Raw genomic sequence first — 16119 nt, 5'->3', positions numbered from 1 at the left:
TGAATGCTATATAACATGTTTTTTTTAACTTTTTGACAGCTGTTATTGTAATGTACATCCTTGTGAATTTAACTACTTCAATCTACACTTGTTACTTTTACAACGAAAAGCACATCTTTGTATCTGTCACACACTCAGCTTTACATAGAAACACATACAACAACTTGTTGAACAAATGAAGAAAAAAAGATTATTCAAAATCACTGTCAAGTGCTCTCTTGTTTGTGGACTGACTCGCTGGAAAGCAACTCACAAATAACATTTAGCAAAACTCGAGGAAAAGTATAATAGCTGGCGCGAGGAAAAAAGAAAAGTGGAAAATGAAAAGAAAAAAGTCGAAAAGTTTGCCGACTGGTGGCGCCGCAGAGCAATTTTTTGATTAATTTAATTTTGCTTGATTTTTCAGTTCGTCTTTCAACTTTTTGATTCTGAAGCTCAAAGCTCTGTCGTCTAACCGCCTCCGTTGTGACGTCACAACGACGAAGCGACGACGGAAAGTGACGACTTATGTGACGTCATACTCGTTTTGCGAGGGTCGAGCAGAGTTCGATGATCGAGGGAAAAGTTGTAAACTTTTCATGTAAAACTCTACTAACAGCTCGCTTAGTCATCCACTTACTTTATATTACTAAATTGAAACTAAAGTTTTTGTTGTTTTAAAGAAATAATAACCATGTGCGTACAAAACATTTTTTGTTACATCTAAAAACTTATAAACGCTTAAATCGCGACACAAGGTATTTTTTTACATAATGGTAACTTTAAAAAAATCAATATGTTTAAATTTCAATACAAAAACTAAGTTTAACAATAGTTTAAAGTTTGTTTTTATATTATTTAAAAAGTCTGTCATTGTAATCATTTTAAGTTTTTTTTTAATAACTAAATTGCATTCAATTTATCTTTAAAAAGGTTTAAAACAAAAAAAAATCAACTATTTAAGTTTTTATGGTTACAGTTTAAATTAATTTTTATAAATGAATTAAAACTAAGTCGTCTTCAAAACTTATGACTTTTTAAATTTTTTTTATGTTATTAATGACTTTTATGTGTCTTACCAGCTTTTTATTGCTTGAAACTAAAAGTTCAGCATAATAGCTTACTAACTTCTTTAAATTTTAGACTTCAAAAAAACTTTTATGTTCCTAACACATTTTGAACTTAACATGCTTTATAAAAAATCAAATAAAAGTCTTACATAACAAGCTTATAAAAAAGCAAGTCAACCACTTACAACAATTAAAATCTAAAAGCATTTTTGTTTGATATAATTAAAAACACAATACTTAATTAAAGCTCCTTACGCAACAAAGAAAATGTACTATAACCGTCTTAAACGATTTGAAACAAAATTTTATTACATTAATAGACAAAAGCATGCAAAAATTTGTTACAAAGAATTGGGTCCTTAAAATGTTTGCTTTAAATTTAAAAACTTCTAAAGTTTTAAAAAGTTATCTTGAAAGCAAAAACTTTTTTGTGAAGTAATCTTTTGTTTTTTATGTAAGTCACAAAAATACTTCCTTGCGTTTATAAACCCCGGCATTAATTGTTTTACTTCATTTAACATTCGTCTAAAAATAAAGTGGGCTCGGGCCGATGTACAAATCCTTTTACTTACACCATTAAGTCTGGCATAAGACCCGGCCATAAATAGACGACACGGGAAGAAAATACGACAAATTATAGTATTTCGGCTAATTCCAAAGTATTCCGTACCCGATGTTGCACTGACACGCGAATGAAAAGTTCAAAGAGTTTATTGTTTTGCTACTACCTCGTGCATAATTACTTTGCTTAATTTACATTTTTTTAATGATTTGAAAGCTTGTATAACAGTGAAGGTACTCTGAGTTTCTGCACATTGATTAGTGTTGCTTTTTAAAGCATGAGCGTATAAACAAAATTTAAAAAAACAGTTATAACATTTTTACACACAAACGTGTTGTTTACATTCGAATATTATGAATACATAAAACTTATTTTAAACAAAATTATTTTGCTAAAAAAAAGAGTTGTAATAAGAGTAATACTTTTGGCAGAAAGCTTTTCAGTTTTTTCAATAATATAACATCATAAAAATTGTTAAAGCTCAAAAGTTTTTTCAACCAAAATTAAACCTACAACTAACATTTTATAGTTACAAAACTCGTTACTTAAAAAGCTAAGAATATTAGTTTAAGTGTTAAAACCTTAGTTAAAGAAAAAAACTTGTAAGAAAAACACTGTAACTTTTGACAAATTTGGGCATAAAGAATAACTTTAAGATAAAAACAAACAAGCTTATAACTTATAAGTTAAATACAAGCACACAACTAACACTGAGTTTTACGTTTTATGCTTTTCATACACTTTCTTTCTTACGCAAGCTATTTCAAAAACAACAGTTTCACAACTTTGAAAACGAAATTAAGAAAATATTTTATTTATATCAAAAACCTCAAAAAAAAGAGCAAACCAAGTTAACGTTAATGTGCTTATTATATCTATATAAAAATCAACTGATAGTCTATATTGTAAAACATTGATACTATTGGAAAAGCTTTCATAAACAAATAGTTTGAATTGATGAAAAATGTTTATGAACTAATACTTATGACTATGCAAAGTAAAAAAAAATTGAATATAAACATTAAAGTCTTAATTATTATTTAAAGCTCTAATGAAATACAACAAAGACATAAGTAATTCATGAAAAATAAGTTTTTTTTTAATATGCAAAGACGATTATTAGAAAACAAAAAAATTAAGTAGATCAAAACTTAAGACTTGACTTATTTTTTTGTCAGTTGTTACTTTTTCATTTTACTAGTGTATTTTAATTCCAATTTATTAAAAAATAATGAGAACAGTCTGAAGAAGCTTAGGAAAAACTGGTTATAAAGCTGTTTGTTGGTTATTTAAAAACCACAGTCAAACCATTACATTTGCAAATAAACTTATATTCAAACTTTTTTACTAAAAATGTTTGAAAAAATTTGAATTTAAAAAAAGATAAAAAAATAATAAAAATCTTACTAAAATTATCATAATCAAAAATATAACCATTCGCTAATGGTGATTAACAATTACTTTTCCGCAGCTTAGTAAATGTTCAAAGGAATATTAATTAAACAGCAAAAAAAAAATATTAACATTATTCAACAACCTTGATCAATAAAGTTTTCTCACTTGTTTAAAGCATTTTTATTCCAAGTTGCAATAAAAATTTCAATCTATTAGTAATTCAGTTAGAGTATGAAATAAAACATCAAAAAACAAGTATTTTAGTATAAGGCTGCTTTATGGTCATATTTGACTACTAAAAATCTTTCTTTTTATAAACGAAATTCAAAACTTTGCTTACAAGTGTTATTTTTAGTACATTAGTTTTACTTAAAAATATCAAAGCCAGTTTGTTTAAAGTTTTTGGTTTTGCTAAATAAAAACCTAGTTTTGTTTTTATAAATGCTGTTTAAACTGTTGACTGAAAAATCTGCAAAATAAAATAAGCTATAAGAATTTTAATACAAATAAAGTAACAGTTTTTAAAATGACACATATAACAAAAAATGCAAATTAAAAACAACTTCTACAAACACTTTGTAGGTGAAAAAAAATTACCGAATTTGTATACAAGCGTAAAAACTGGCAGTACAAAAAGACTAAAAGTATACAATAAATAGGAAAACAACTAATAAATTCTATAAAGTCAAAGGAAATCACTAATTGACAATAGAAATATTTAGCAAAACTCTTTAAAAAAAAACATACACCTTTAACATAAATGAAACTCACTGTATCTGTTGACAACAAACAAAAATATATAAAACACTTTTCACACCAAACCCCAGCGACCTTTGGGCGCGAGTTGGAAAGTTTTGTGGTGGTGAAATTTCGCATCACACAACGCCGCTACTCACCAAGTTTAAGAACCCTTCAGAACGCCCCTGAGCCCTTCATGCAAACAATAGATTTGCAGTGTGACGCAATAGTGAACGTCAACAAAATGGGCTGGTTGATGGCAGGTTGGCCAGGCGCGATTTCGCAGAAAGCTTCATTGTTTTATCAAAATGCAAATCTTTTTGTTTTATTTGCTGTTTTTCAATACGCTTTTGTATTTTATGGTCAAAAGCGTGTATGACTTTTACTGTGATCTATAAAAATTGGTTTTTCTCGTTAAAGACGATTGAGTAATAAACTACGAAAATTAATAACTAGAATATAAAAGAAATTCGATATAATGCTTTAAACAACCTTTACTTTTTTTTAAAACATTGCTTTCAATTATTATTTTAGATAGTTTTTCACTACTATCCTACTTTGTAAAATAACAAAGAAAATTCTTGAGTACTAGACTTTGTTTTGGTTTTTGTGATTTTTAATTAAAGCAAAACTTATTATTTTACTTACCTGGAAACTTAAAATATTACGTGTTTAATTTACTAGTTTCTCTTTTTAAAATCTTTACCTAAAACAAGAGTAAAACTTTATTGTGCTTATTGATTAGTACTTCCTAAGTTTGATAGTTAAAATCATGTAGACAAAAGTTATAAAGGCATAAAGATTTCAATAAAAAGTAGATAAATAAAAGTTTATGTTTTTTGTTTGATCTTTAACTTATTTTCAATTACTACGTGATTTTTAGAACTCTTTTCGTTATTACTTTTTAAAATCATTAACAAAACTCCAAAAGGAATCTGAGGTAATAAGCTCACTGTTTATTAAATGTGGTGAAACTATTAGTCATAGCAGATATTACTTAATAACAAAGATAAAAACTATAATGCGAAGAACAGTTCAACGTCTCTTCAACAAACTTACAACCAAATTCAAAAAACAGCGTAAATTCAAAACACGAAACCACTAATACTTCTAAGTTTAACGTTTAATAATTATAGGCAAAAAACAGTTTAATTCCCCCTGACAAGCTTCGATAAAATTAAAAGTTTTTTAAATTCAAAAAAACTACGAAATACGAAACCGCTAATACTTCATTACGATATTTGTTTAAAAAGATATTTGTTCCAGTAACGCTAACTTCAAAGCAAGCAAGGAGTGTTCTACATTATGAGTGAACAAATTAATATCTAGCCTGCTTCCGGAATTAAGCTTTTAGTGAGATGGCGAAAATTAGCATATAAATGGTGACGTCATTGTAATTGCGAGGCAGTTTTTTCAAATTTTTCTAGAAACATGAAGTTTTTTGCTAAAAGCTTTCAAGTTGGCGTGCTTTTGCCATACTGTTTTTGGTTTAATTTAGTTTTGATTTGCTCAAGTTGTTTGTTATTCAGCTCGTGTTTCAAAGCAGTTTTATATTCAAAATGCTGCTTTCCAATTAGTGGTATTAAGATAGTTTTCATCGCACAATGTTTTAAACGCACTGGTTAAGTTTTACAAAGACTATAAAATGTAAACTTTGTGAACTAATGAAATAAAATAGTCCTAATCTAATTAAGTTATCAAATGTTGTTATCGCTGAATGTTATAGAATTTAATGCTTTTGTATCTCCACATTAACTTTGCAATTATTATACTACACAATGTTATTTTGTCAACTAATGAATTCAAATAGTCTTTATTACATTCTATTTTTCAAACTTATCGATTATCGACTTAAGTTATTAATTATGAGGATGTTATTTCAATACTGTTTTTATTCAAGTAGTATTCATTAACGAACTAATTTATAGCGGTTTTGGTTTATTTTTCTCGTCATAATGTAAAAAATATTGTTATTGTTGTCGTAAACGTACTTTATAGTTTAGGTTTGATTTTTTTAGGTTAATAAATTGAAAACGATGTTTTTATTTTTTCTTTAGATTAAATACACGAAGATAAATGACTTTGTATGATAAGACTTTCAAAAAAATTTCAAGTTTTTTTGTAAACTTTTAATTTATGAATTTGTTATGTTTTAATTTTAGTTTCCTACTTAATAAAATTAGTGATGTTTCACAATAAAAACTCTACTACAACTTAATCTTAAAAAGCCACTATTCACTCATAAACAAACAACAATAAGTCTTCTAAAACTTATTGCTTTAAACTTCAGCCCTTTTTTATGAAGCACTTAAATCATGACATTAAACCCAAGTAAAGAGAAATTGACTGCTTCTCTTATCATCTACTACAAAGTCAAACACAGAACTTTTTCTCTTGCACAGTTCACATTTTAGCCGGTGGAAATTTGAAGAAATCACGAAAATCACGTTCGCGAGGACGTTCAAACAAGACGTGGCCTCGCAGATTAAACAAATTAAAAATAATATTTTGTGGGAGAAACAATTTCGGTCTCACGTTTTTCAATGGAGTTATGCCGTCTTAGTAAACATTCAGAGAACATTAATGTTTGATCGGCTGTCAAAATATGATAAGTAACGAAGTTTTAAACTTTTCTCGTTCTATTGTAAAATAGTGCTGAGTAAGAATTCAAATTTTCTTAAAATTTTTTTTTTTTAAGTTTACTTTTCTATTTCAATGCTAAAAGGATAAAATGTTAAATTAATTTCCGAAATATAATATTTTTAGGATGGGTTCTACAATATGCTCGATTATCATAAAAAAATTTCTAACGAAGTTTTGGTATGCCTTTTTTGTTGTATAAAAGCCGGTTTAAAATTACCGAGTAAAAGTTCAAGTTTATTTAAAAAAAACATGTAATTTTAAAAACTACTACTCTATTTCTGTCTTAACAGTTCGAGTGCCAAACTTTGAAAAAAGGTGTTAACTTTTATAAACTGACACTATTATTCAGACTAGCTTGTGATAAATACTGTATCTTCGGATGCTAAAATACTGTGTAGGAAAACATTCTACTACCAATTAGTTTTTTGAACAAAAATATATATTTTTAGTTGTATTTATGGTTTTGTTTTTTACTATCTGGTTTTAAAGCTGTTACACTTTTCAATAGAAACAAAACTTATTTATTTTACCTTTTTTTTAACTTGTTTTAGGCTATTTATAAAGTTGTTATGCTGTTTAGAAAATCAATAAAAAGCTTTCTTGTTAAAATTACAAACTTACACAAGTTACTACTATTTAAACCAACTTATTAAGACAGCTGCTATATCGTATGATCTTTTCAAAAAGTTGTTAATAAACAACTACTTTTTTTTTTGAAAAATACGATTTTTACATTACGTCATATAAAGCTTATGTAAACCAAGCTTTTCAACTAATACTAAGGGTAAAAAATGTTACTTACTAATAATTTTTTATACTTCATGCTTTTTACATTAGGTTTTAGAAAATCTTATTTGTTTTAAAAATAAGACTTTTTTATATTTAATTTCTTTTAATAACTTCAATTTCTTTTTTAAACAAAATTCTTCAAGTTTAGTTTCACTAAAAAAAAGATAATTATCAATAAAGACTCATTTTTAACATCTTGTATTTAACTTTATTATTAAAGAGTTTGTTTTATTTGCAAATTACACCTACATATTGGTAAAAACTATTAATTTATAAAACTTAACTTGTTTAACTTGAACTAGTCAGTGCTAACAACTATTTTAATAAAACCTAATAAAACTTTCAACGAAGTAAGTAGTATATAACATTGAGAATAAACAATTTTCACAGCTTTTAAATAGCAATTTTATGTAAATCGAGTTCAAATTAAGTGAAAAAAGCAATCTTTACCAATAAATATTAAGTTATTAAACTCAAATACAGCGTTTAGTTTCTACTATAAACGAGTTTTAAACTGATATTATATTAACTTATAAGTGGCAACTGTTAAAACAACAACTTAATTTCGTTTTAATATCTTAAGTAAAAGGCTGCATAACCAGTAAAGTTTTAAAAATAAAAGTTCTAAATTTTATCTTAGTAAACCGTCGTTTTTTTTTTCAACTTATTAAAAGTTTCATCATTACAAAGCTTTTAAAGGATAAAACATTTTTTAATAAAATAATACACTTAAAGTAAGTTATATGTCCAAAGATACGGTGCAGCTCAACCGTTTGGAACATACTTAACTAAAGTGATAAATTTATGAACAAAGTGCTATGGAGATAAATGTATGTAAGAAAGTTTATACTCATCTATCATTTTTACTTTTACTTGACTACAATTTTGTTCCAGAACTATTTGCAACTACTATTCTTAATCTAAAAGAAACTAAGCTTAATTATGAAAAACAAACATACAGTTGACAATAAATTATTTTTTTGTTTTTGAAAGTACTAGAGTATACTTAACGTTTCACTTGAAGTTTTACAAAAAAAAGTCTTCTTGAGTAAAGATAGAGTTAAGTTTGTTAATTGTTTAATATCACAAGTATTTGTGTTTTTTAAACACCTATAGAAGTTATTTTGTTAACTAACACTTTACAATCTACCTAATATTACTTTACTGCCTATCTTTAGTATTGCATTTTAAGTTCATTAAACATTAATTAAATGCTAAATTCGATTATTAATTTCAGTTTTAGAACAAACCATAACACAATAACTTTTCAAATTTTCTCTCACTGACCGAGGCTTTGTAAAGTTTTAAGTTATTTGAAAACTGAAAGAAAAAAGCCTACTAGAAAAAAATAAAGTTTAGTAAAATAAGTATATTTTAAACTCCAGTCTATACACAATCTCTGCATTTCGAATCAATTAACCGTAAAAGGCTGACCTCGTTAATACGTCATGACATAAAGTTGAAAAAGATCAAACATTTTTAACTTAATGAACATGTTTGATAAATATTAACAGCTTTTTTATACATAAATTCTTTTGTCAATTTAAATTTTTCGCGTCACGCCGCTCTTTTGTTGTCGACCCTTCGAGCTTCCTGTATGACGTCACAGAACGTGTTTCGTGACGTCACATTGGTCGCAGACACTCCCGGGGTGAGCGCCGGTTCGGCAAGTTCGCCTTTGTTTGTTACGTCATAACGTTTGAGACTATACAGAGTGCGAAACGTGTCTGTGAGTTTAGCAAGTTTGCAAATCTCGAACACTCGATCGTTTTTATTTTTTGTACGCTTCTTAGGAGCTGATCAGAATATTTAGTTCGATACAACTGAATCACTCAAACATTTGAAAAAAAACTAGTCAAAAATATGTATTTATATATATATATATATACATTTGTAATTTTGATAGTTTTAGACAGATTATTGAATAGTTGCTTTCAATTTTTTTTTAATGTTACTGCAAGTAGAAATATTATATAAAGAAAGAAAGTTCTTTTTTCTAAGCTGAAACATGTAGAAGTAAAGTTATGGCTTGAACAAAAAACTATTTTATAAAGATTTTAATAAAGTATTTGTTTCATATGAAAACGGTTAAACTTTCAATAAAACTTGGTTCACTATAAAAAGAACTTTTGTTAAACTATAAAAATAACTTTAAAGCTACTGTATAATTGACACTAAGTAACTGTTTAAAACATCAAGATAAAAAATTTAAACTCATTTTGTTAGAAAAAACTTAAAATAAAAAAATAATTTTGGCAATTAAACAAAGAACTGCTATTAAAATTAATTAATTGTTCCTATTGAAAATTTACAGCTAAACTTCAAACAAAACCTTATTAAATAAAAACAAAAAAGTCTTTGTTTAGCTTTAATTTATGTAATTTTTCATTACAAGCTGTGCAGATTAAATAAAACTTTCTCCATTTAGTAAGTAGGTCAATAAGCCAAACAACGCGTTTGTTTATGACAATAAATTGAGATTAAATGCGATAAACGGTGGTGAGAAAGTTGCTTTTGATGACTTTCACCACAGATGTTTAATCGAAGGTTAATCTTAGTATTGTTTCATTTCAAATCAATCTGAAAATTATTTCCAACATTAATTGCAATTTTAAACGTGGCTAGAAAAATAGTTAAATAAAACGATTTATTTTCTTTATGTAAACGAATTGTAAATATATTTATGCTAAAATAAAAGTCAATCTAGCACACTGTTTTATAAAACACAGAATTGATAAAAGTTCTATGCAAAATAGCTAATAAAATATAGTGCAAACTGAACATTTGATTATCGATTGATTTAATATGTTTTCAGATAAATCCATATGTTTAATACTATAAATTATATGCTGTAATCAGTTTTTAATGTGAATAGGATATGAGCGTATCTGTTTCTAAAACTAAACCGTTTCTTATGAGGTAAGCATAATTAAAAAAAGTAAAGTTTATAGTATATTATGAAACAAAACTGAGCCGCTAACAATGTAAAATGCAGCAATGATTTTTCAAATAATACTAAAAAATTGTTTAATTACCAAGAAAATCAATGTTTGAAAATAAATTTACTTAAAAAATATTTTAACTCTTTGTTTTTATTATGTATTATTATGAAAGTAGTGTTTACTGGCGGTTATTATTTAAATGTATGTGTAACAAAATACAATGAACAAAAAACATTAACTTTTCCTTGTCACTCCTTGTAAACATTTTTTAAGTTTTGTATTAAAAAAAAACTTAAGCAAATAATGAAAGTTTATCACAAACATTTACAAAAAGTTTTAAAATATAACTGGCATCTGGAAGAAAAACTAAAAATCGACAATCAATATTGTTTTAAAAAGAACAACCAAAGTAAAAGTTGAAATTACACAAAGTTCCAAAATATCAACTACGTATCACTAACCTGTTCGCTTAATAAAATATAATACAGAAATCCTCATAAAAAATCAGTTAAAACAATGAAGCTAACTAAAATCTAAATCTGTCCAACGAAATAATCGGGCGAGCTATAAACGCGCACAGAAGAGTGTAAATCACTTTGCAAAAATATTTACACAAAACTTCCAGCATGTATATTCGCAGCTACTGATCAATCTGCTGTGCTGATTACGTATGGCAGCTGAAAATAAATAGTTGCAAATTGAAAAGGTGATAAGTTGGTAGTTGCAAATTAAAAAGCCACCTTATAGCTGTGTAATCAAGCACTTCAGTGAGCACTGCCATCAAGAAAAGTCGAAATGTTGTGCTTAAAACGCGCGGCGCTCATTGGCTGAATTTTTTGCAAAGTAGTTCTGCGAGCAAACTTGTATAACGAAACTCGGTTTGACTGTGGCGTCGGTGACTAATTAAGCTTTTTTAATGCTTGTTAATTAGCACATATGTTTGTTCTACGGTATATATAGCCGTGTTCAAAGTTAGTAGCAGCATACAAGCGTTGCGTTTGTAAGTTACACTTGTCGGCATTCAAAACAAAAGTTAAAGTTTTCTTGCAGCTTTACAACTGGCACTAATAGGTATAGTGATAAGAAATGCTTTATCTTAAAACTTATATGAACTCATTTTTTATGGTACATTAGTTTTGTTTACTAAACATTTTGTTATAAAATTTTAAATTAGCTCAAGCCAGGTGTACAGTATAATTTTATAGTAGTTCAGAATATATATCATATATATAAATATATATGCACTTTTAATATATATATGCATATATATATTTATATAATTTTTTTTATGAAACCTTTCAAATAACTTTCAACGTATCAGTATAAATTCCGGTAGTTTACACTTTTTTTCACAAAAAAAAAAAAAAACAACTCATAAACTTATATCAAAAAAATAACACTAAACTCAAACATAAAGCAACACAAAATGCTGAATACACAACTTACTTTGCGCAGTTGTATCACACACCGATATATCGCAGTCGCAATTTTATTAATGCAAAAAGGAAAAGGCTGAGCACCAATAAAGGCTCAAGTTCAAATAACTTCACTCGTACACACACACACACATATACGAAGAAGGTAGAGCTAGCTCATACGATGTGCAAAATGCGACTAATTAAAGTTGCTTGGGTCAACTTCAGTGAGAAGCGGCAAAACGCAGAGCTTGAAACAAAAAGCGGCGAAACAGAGGCTGCTGTGACGTCATAGTATGTTTTGTTGTTCTTTCATTGGTATTTGGAACACGTTTGATTTGTTTTTGGTGTGAATGTCAGTTTGTTTACACGTTTTTCTTACGCTTCATAAAACTTACAGTTTTAATTGGTATAAATAAATTTGTATGTCTAATTACTAGTTTGTTTCTTGCTTAAGTTTATCTTTCTTCGGGCTTTAATGATTCTTTACTCATTTAAATGGATTTTTTTCACTTGCATGCTATGAAAAGTACAACTTGCAAAACAGTTGTAAAATATATATAATCTTTTTGTTTCAATGAAAATTGCATATCAACTTACAAATTGTTATTAGATTTTATTTACTGCACAGGCTAAACGCCAACTAAAACTAAGATTAAGATACGTTAACACTAATACATGTGTTTTCAATTAATTAAACACAACAAACATCAACGCAAAAGTTACCACTTCCCATGCAAAATTAACCCAAACTACTGTGAATCAAACAAAATTGTTTTTTCTTTTCGATAGTAAACATGTAACGTGCACGTGCGAACATCAACACAAATATAATCACTTCCCACATAAAACATGATTGAATCAAATGTTTTTTTCTACAACAGTAAACACACATGCACGTGTAAAACTTGACGTTCGTTAATTTGTTGCAAGCTTAATCCGCTCATTTATTGCAGATTAGTTTCGTAATGCAGCCAAATCTGTCGTTTGAAGACGCGGTCGGGAGGTAATTAAGGCTGATTTTTATACTTTCCAATGTGTAATGTGCCTAAAAACGACCGCGCTCATCCAAATATAAAGTTAATCCGCGGCCACTTTGTTCCATTAACTTTTTATTGCTGTTCTAGCTGCTACCTAATTGCTCTGTTTAACTTTGTACACGGTTTAAGTTTTGTGGTATATTTTTGCATTGTGTTTAACAAAATCAAATAACTTAAGTATTTTATACATTGCCAATTAATATTTTTTAGCATAAAAAATCTCAACACTACTGAATGATAAAAGCTATTTAAAGGTTCAATAGCGTTTGTAAAAGTGTTTTTGTTTGATGTTTTTAATATTAAAGTTTTCACTAAGTACATTCGTTTATTTACCTTTGGGGAATCAAATTTAATGCTTGATACATCAAAAGGCTTTTGCACTTAATTAGTAATACTGATTAGATAAATGTAAACACTTCTTTTGTAAACAGCATGAACTCTATCAACTTATGTGCTTTAAAATTCATTTTTAATTAAAAACAGCCTTTTATCTACAAAAATAACTTATTTGTATTGCTTTTTTTTTGCTCTTATTAGTTCAGTACGAAACCTTAGTCTTACCTTCAAAGTCTATGATAAACTTTTTTTTTCGTTTTAGACTACATAAAGTCAAAAGTACTAATAGTTTTAAAAACAAAGAACAAAACCTATTGAAACTTAAAGACATTCTTATTATTAGTCGAAGAGTCAACAATTGAGTTTAACTAATGATAAACTTAAAAGTTTTAGTAATTTAAAGTTAAAAACAAACTCAAATCAAACAAATATGCAAGTACTAACTTTGAACCAGTATAAACTTTTAATTTACACATTTTAAACAGTTTTACTGTTTTTTTTTTTTAATTCACACACCTGTGTTTAAATGATAGGTTAAACCTGTTTAGTTTAAACATTTTTCGTGATCTACTGCAAATAAAATAACAAATAGATACATCAAAAACTCAGTGAACAGAAAAAAATAACTGCTACAAAACACACATTAACAATAAACAATTGCATTGAAACTATACTAAATTTTAGCACTTATGCATTAATGCTGTTGATCTATTTCTAACCAAATGGTAGCATATGCTCGGCTTAATAAGGATAAATTAGCAAAACTTTATTACTTAACAAATTAAATCAATGAGTTATGATGTAGTTTTACTGCAAAAACCTCCCAAGAAGTACTTTTAATTTGTTACATTTATTATTCTATTAAAGCCTCTATTAACTTCTGAAAAAAATCAATCATTTCTGAAAACCTCCTGAAAGTGTTTCTAATTATTTGCATTAAACGCGCTACTAAAGCCTGTTTTAACTTCTGAAATAAATTAATCAACGGCGCAGGTAAGCGTTGCGTGACGCAAAGCGCAACTTTGAACGAGGGTTTTGAGTGAAGTTTAGCTCGCTAATATTTGAGTGAAGTCTACCTGGCTAATAACACACACCTATAGCGTTTAAACCGCAATAAACGCTGATTAGAACGATAAAATAAAATTTATACCTTTTAAATGTTCCTGTTAGTAGTTCTGTCAAGGTTATTTAGTAATATGTATGGTAGCAGAATGTGTGGAGTAAGTTAAGTAAATGGAGTAAAACGCGAATGAACTTTGTTTGATATGAAATTTTGGTTTAATAACGGTTTAATATAGAACTTTGACTATTTTGAATTTAAGTCTAGTATGTCATTTACATTTTCAAACAAAAGACAATTCTAAGAATATTATTCAAAAATATTTTTTCAATACTTTATCGAGCTATATTTTAAAATGTTACAAAACTGTTTCCAATACGTAAAACTTTGTCAGTTTATTTCGATTATTTTTTATTCCTAACCTTTTAAAAAAAATTTATTTAAAAAAAACAGATAGCTTATAAATTAGCTATTATAAGATTTTTTAGAAAATTAGTGAGACTTTAAATTAAAGAAAAATATCTAGGGCGCTAATTGAAAAAAACATATCATGTAAAATATCCAAAGAAAAACAACATACTTAAATAAAGATTAAAGAGCTACTTAAGTTTTAATATTAATTATTTGTTTATTTTGTTTTGTTTCTTAATTGCCTACAAAAACATATGAAAGAAAAAAACTTCAATCAGTCTGTCAGCTGTGTAATATAACTTAAAAACAAAAATAAAAAAAGAAAACAAACTAATAATAACAATACATCACTAAGAAAATATGTTTTAAGTTTTTATTTTTGATTAGAGTTCATAAAATGTTTTTAACCCATGTTTGATTACGTTTAGTACCTGAAAAATCTAATAGTCTAAAAAAATCAACAAGGATTTGCTTTCTTTTCATTTTTTATGTAGTAAATTATCAATTTCAATCTAAAATTTTTTACTTCATAACTAAAAGTAAAAGCTTAAGAAATTGATAAACTAAGCACAATCTTTGTTATTTTAAACATTTTTAGAAAAAAAAATTCCTGCTGATTTTCCAAACTTATTACTGTACTTAGTTTTTTAATTTACCAACTTATACATCTATCTTCAGTTGACAATTAAGTTTGAAGGCAAGAAAAAATGTTAACATGTACACTACTTTAAATACTATCGTGACGTATTCTTATTTAAAATGAGCAATATTTTTTGATCGTGTAAAAATGCGAACTATTTCCTTTTTTCGACGAAAAGCATTAACATTTAGAAGCTTTTTAAAACTTCAAACAGCTTTTAGTAATACCAACTTATAAATAGCGACGAAATTAATTGAAACATGAGCAGTACCCGGAATCAGAACCCCCGTTCCCGTAAACACAAATATCTTAATGCCAACAATTGGATCAACTCTCAAATTACGGGATTAAAAGTCGAATTGCTTTGATTTGTGCGCGAGCCTTAAAAATAAAGTTTTACAAACCTTACAAGCATAAGTAACAGAGCGTGATTGTTCGAACCCCTTGCATTCAAGTTAATACTTTTGCGCTTTGATACGGAAAAGCTTTTCAAAGCGAAATTCGAAGCGGCCCGATAGCAGGACAAGCAAGAGGCAACGGTGGCAACCGGTTTGTAAACGTTGAGCTGCGTGGGAGTTTCGGCAGAGTGTAAACAATCGAAACTTCTATTGTTTCAACTCAACAATTGGCCCGTGCGTCGTTTTCTGTTTGATTGTTTTTCTAGAAGATTACTTTGCTAGAACTCGAAGCGAAAAGTACAAGACGAACCGTAGCTGGTCGCGGGCCAACTTTTGCAGATTTTCAATTTCGTCTAGATTTCTCTGCCTTTTTGGATTGAAACTGGTTTGGTTTTGATGTACAGACGTTATCTAGCGTCTATAGACGAGTTTTTATTATTAAATACTTTGACATTTTTGATAATAGCAGATTAAGTGTATTTTGCGCTATTTAAAAAATATCATGTAAAAAGATAATTGCGTCAGAAGCGTGTTTTTTATAGATTAAATAACTTTATCCCCTTGAAAAGTATTTTTAAACATATAATTGATATTATTTCGGGAGTAGACAATGCCAAATCAAGGATAACCTTTAGCACTCCTAGGAAGTGTTAATCAAACTTTTATATCACTTTTACTGAGATAAAAAACAAGTACACAGT

This window comes from Thalia democratica, chromosome 2, assembly GCF_965202585.1.
Source record: "Thalia democratica chromosome 2, ktThaDemo2.hap1.1, whole genome shotgun sequence".
NCBI classification, from domain to species: Eukaryota; Metazoa; Chordata; class Thaliacea; order Salpida; family Salpidae; genus Thalia; species Thalia democratica.
Note: the sequence above shows the minus strand (reverse complement) of the source record.